The sequence below is a fragment of the Sinocyclocheilus grahami genome, unplaced genomic scaffold (genome assembly GCF_001515645.1).
Source record: "Sinocyclocheilus grahami isolate Dianchi unplaced genomic scaffold, SAMN03320097.WGS_v1.1 scaffold241.1, whole genome shotgun sequence".
Lineage (NCBI taxonomy): Eukaryota > Metazoa > Chordata > Actinopteri > Cypriniformes > Cyprinidae > Sinocyclocheilus > Sinocyclocheilus grahami.
Window position 1 is genome coordinate 162,925 of NW_015505420.1, and position 5,666 is coordinate 168,590.

The window sequence follows — 5,666 nt, forward strand, 5'->3', positions numbered from 1 at the left end:
CCGACCCCTCGCCCCCCCACACACACATTTATTTAGCTATCTTTAAGACTATGAGCTTCTATTTTTATATACAGCTAGTTATAAATACTATAACCTAACTCTAACCTACACACTAACCGTAAGAGAAAGCTCTCTGCATTTGTACAATAAAATAAAAACATAATTTATTTTATTTAAAGATTTTTTTTTACAAATGAGGACACTGCCAAAAAGAGGTTTTGTCAGATTTAGTTCACTTATAGGTACACATTTGTCCATAAAATGGTTAAGTAGGCACACACACACACACACACACATGTCTGGTCAGCTATCCTTGTGGGGACTCTCCATAGGCGTAATGGTTTTTCTACTGTACAGACCATATATTCTATTGCCCTACACCAACCCTACCCCTAAACCTACCCCTCACAGGAAACTTTCTGCATTTTTAGATTTTCAAAAAACTTAATTCTGTGTGATTTATAAGCTTTTGTACCCGTGGGGACCACAATTTAGGTCCCCACCGTGACACGAGTCCCCATGAGTCTGTGTGTAGTCAGGTTTAAGTAAGGATATATAAACCAGTACACACACACACACACACACACACACACACACACACACACACACACCGGACGGACGGACAGAGAGAGAGAGAGAGAGAGAGATCATGTCATAAATGTTTAATGCAAGGCATAATGCAAGGTTTAATGCATAATAAAATATGTTTTATTTTTAAATTGAAATATAGCGAGGAATTCAAAACTACAATTCAGCCACGGCAGGGCGCTAAATACCATTATTTTAAATATTATCATTATTATGATTATTTAGTTGAATAAGGCATTTTTAAAAAATGTTTTATTTAGAACGCTAAGGCAAATCAAACATTCAGATCTTTTTTTATGATCTTACTCACATAATTTACATATATTGACTTGTAAATAGAAGTGTAAATTAAAGTCGTCTTTTTAAAGACTTTTTTTTTTACATTCAGTTAGCCTACTAAAATCATAATTGTTAATAAAATTACTGTAATTCGGTTAGTAACTCCAGTGCCTGGGAATGATAGTCACTCTGATAATATTCACGAGTTCTTCGAGTAATGCCAGAGCTTGATCATACAAACGAATTTGGCGTGTCGTTTAATAAGCAGGAGCCGAGGCTTAAAATCCTCTCAGACTTAAGCAGTAAATAAAGGAAAACAGCAAAAATACAAATATGAAGTACGGAAAAGTCAAGCGTTGAGGAAAAGACATTTAAATCGATAGCCTGTAGCCTATATAGATGGACAAACTCCTGTCACATTTACCATTTGGAACTTAATTTCAGAACTGTTTCTCATTAATATTAACAATGACTGAATGAAGCTAGTGTAAACAGCATGTATCACACATTTACGAATCAAACACCCGTTTATAAACAGGGACAGTATAACCTAGATTTAAATAGTTTTTATGCAGCTAATTATGTAGCCTACAGAATAGACGAACCATTTGGGTTTTATAATAAAAACAGCATGGCTTACTTTTATATATTTCGCATGGAGGTTTTGTCATTTAGCTCATTTATAAATCTGTTCCTAAAGTACAGTGTAGCTAAACGTGAACACACACACACACACACACACACACACACACACACACACACACACACACACAGAGACAGAGAGAACAGGGCCTTTAATATGTTAATTCATAAAAATCCGTCTGGCATAAACATCACTTGATTTTTTTTCAATATTAATTGTTTACTGTATTCATCAAGTAAATTGCCCTCTGACCATAATAAAGCTGTGAGTGAAATTTGCAGATGTCAATGTAATCATATCCCAGCATTCCTTTGGCTTTCTGTTGAGCTGGGGTTTTTTTTATGTCAGCCCTTACGAATATTAACCATGGTTTTACTACAAAAAAAAAAAAAACCCTGGCAACCACAAATTAGCCATAGTTTTGTGTTTAGTTTTACACTAGCCATAGTTTAACCATTGTATTTGTGGTAAAACTGTGGTTGTCAATCAATATGCCAAAAAACTAAACAAAACAACAACAACAACAACAAAAAACATGATTATTACACTTTTACAATAATACAACCATGGTTCCTTTTCTTAAGGGATTGGACTCCAAAATTTGAACTTCTGCTTTTAACATAATTATACTTATTAGTTCACTAATAAGCAAATGGTAAATAATGACATTCATGTAATTAATCAATTAATATGTCCAAATAAAGTGCCCAGTCAATGCAAAGGCGGATGTAGAAAAGATGAGAGAAGTGTGACTGATAAACTGAAGCTCCACCATTCACATCATCACATACTTCAAGACCTCTATCTTCCGTTCATGGACTCAAATATTCTTTTATGTTTCATAATCTATATGATTCCCTGCGTCTGAGAAACCCACCATTCCTCCTGCCTTCTCGTCTCTCTCTTAGAGATCAAAGACCACATGAAGTTAGTGGGAAATTTATAACAAACACACAGGCACCACTAAAGGCCAGAGAGCGGCTTTTATTCCAGCAGAAGAATGAAGCTGACGGAGAGCTGAGCTGCGGGAACGGCGGGCGCTGAGTGTCTGCATGTTCTGAGGAGGGAAGATTGAAATCAATTAGTGCAGAATAGAGCAGTGAAAGCATCTATCACAGATGCTCCATTCAGCCAGGCAGACAGACACGACAGCATGAATACACACTTAAAACACACACACACACACACACACACACACACACACACAACGACATCTACATGGACCATCAGTGCGCGCCCCACTGAAGTTGTGTTTCTATACACGACTGGTCCATGCACTGATTCAAAAGTGTTTTTTAACCATCAGGGAAATACTGTATATCATCATTTTACTCCATCAACACAAACCCTCAAAGACTTGCGAACAGCGACAGTGGTTTCTTGCACAAAAAAGCTGCCAGCTATAGCATTGCAGAGCATTTCTCCAATAATGAAGAACTACACATACAAACAAAAATCAGTTCAACCTAATTCAAAATAATCAATTTCAGTCATGCAGCACACTTGTTATTTAGATGCAGACATAGCGGCCGACGCGTCAAGGCTGTCAGTACGGCTGTATTCTCTCACACACAAGCAGATTTAAGACGGTAAAAACTACATTCACACAAATTGGCTGCTACCTTGAAGCATTCTGCCCCAGCCCTCTACCAACCTTTCAGACAGAGAAGACGTTCTGTTCTTAAGATGTTAAAAGACTGAAAATAAAGCAGAATGGAACCCCTTTCTTTAATATGGTTTCATTTGTTTGATCATCTTTGAAAGGAAATGAGTGTCTGCAGGTTTAAAATGACACAACTGTAACTGAATCTGTTGTATTTGACCAGATGAATTAACAGGTTAGTTAAAGTAATAGCTAAAGTAAATTAAAAATGAACAGTACTTTTTGCATTGTTAATTTCTACAGATATTAATACATTTTCAAGTTTGTATTAAGTTCATGTATAATATAATTCCATGAATAATGAACAATCTTGCATTAAAAATGAACAATAAAGTATTAAAAAGTGAACTTTATGCTTATTGCTTTAAAAACGTTTGTGCATTAATGCTTTAATTGAATTAAAATGAGATTATTAAATGTTAACACTCTAAACCTTATTGTAAAGTGTTAAACATTTACACTTATGATTATATTTTAATTGTAAAGTCAACAGCAAAACAGCATTCACACCACATTTAACATGATCACAGAGAAACTGATTTTTCTGCTAGCTATGATATTATTGTTTTTTTTTAAACAAAGTTTTTTTTCTTTCTTACAGTAACACCTGCAAAATTGAATAAGAGTAAATACAACAAACTGGAATTCATTTTCTTTAGAAAGACTTCATAAAGCTTCATTATGAGGACAACAGCTCTTCTATAACCTTCGACTGCCACACTGAAATCGTTAGTTTGAGACCCAGAACCATTGTGCTTCAGACCATCGCAAAAAACAACAGAAGCATCTCGACCCCGGAGAGCAACGTTCCCTGAAATAATCTACAGTTCTTTTAATTGGAAACTCTTCTATAACTGATAGTGTTTCAGCATTGAGATCGGCTTGCTCAGCAGCTGCCAAATGCAGCTGTTCTTCAAACAGTTGTTGTTTCTGAGCCGCCGTTAGCAGACGCTGATTAGAGCCGCCGAGAATTGCCTGAACCGCAGACTGCAGAGGCGCACAGAGTCCACGGGCCTGCTGCTAAAGCACTGCTGACAGGAAAATACGCAAGGAAACATGCTGTTTGTGTGAAAGTGAACAGAACTAAATGCAACACAGTGGTATGAAGTCATTTATTACTTTGATTACTGATTTTACAAACTCTTTATAAAATGTTCACATTTGATTTCAGAACAAAAATAATAATTCTGTGACATCCGTGGCCGGTCATAGTGAGGATGTAGCTGTTGTTTGGCAAATGAGAACGAACAGCTCGCTACCAGCAACATTTATTAACTGGATGCCACTCACTAAATTAAACATGCAATGCAGTGAGGCCGTGTGATAATAATGTACTTCTGTTTGAGACATTTGTTGTTGCATAAGACAGTGTACAGTGGCAGTGTATTTACAAAAGACAGTGTGCATCATGAAGTGAGAAGTACACTATTGTTACATCACCACTTTCACCAGAAACCTTGAGAGGAGGAGGAGGAGGGTTAAAGCAGAATGTAGAAGGTAAAAAGAGTAAAGTAGCATCTACTGACCATATGAGTGTTTCTTCATCGGTGATATGAAACTGACTCTCAAGAGAAAGAACAGGAGAAGATTCAGGCTGATACCTGAAGTACTCGACGAGATCAGTGATCAATGGATAGGTTTCACAGAGGATGATGACTGTCCTCCCTCCATCACTAATCAAATATGTCAGAGGAAAATGATCACCTGTCCAGACAGTCTGAAAAAAAGTGTGTTAGTGTACAGTATATGCAGTAGATTCAGCAGTTTCATATAAGCTAAACAAAGATGTGGTGACATTTAGCATGAAATGAAATGTTTTTTCACTGTTTATGTTCCAAACCTGTATGGCTTTCTGTCTTCTTAGGACAGATGTGTCCGATCCTGCTCCTGGAGGGCCACTGTCCTGTAAAGTTTAACTCCAACCCTAATTAAACACACCTGAACCAGCTAATCAAGGTCTTATTAGGCAATCTAGAAACTTCCAGGCAGTTGTGTTGAGGCATGTTGGAGCTAAAATCTGCAGGACAGTGGCCCTCCTGGACCGAGTTTGGACACCCCTGTCTTAGGACATGTGAGGTGCTGCCAGATGGTCCTGCTGTGCAGCAATCCTCCACCTCCCCCAGCTCCACATGTCTAGATCTGTTACGGGATTAAAGTATGTCTATTCACACAGCGGCAGCATATCTTACATGCTCACAGCAGTGTGTCTCTGTATGTACAAGCAGTAGCAAATCCATACTCACTCTGCAGCAGTGTGTATAGCAGATCTAGTCCAAAAAGACCAAATGCATTAAAGTTGTCATATCCATTAACCTGCTAAAACTATTCCGAAAGTTGCCATGATCTAAATATATAGTATGTGTAAGGCAGCGGATTATGTATCATCAGCAAACACTTCCTTCAAAGTACTACATTGCTACACCGCTGTCACATGACCTCATTTTGTTGAATGTTTAATTCAGCTAGTGTACAGCTAGTTATCATCAAAAGAAC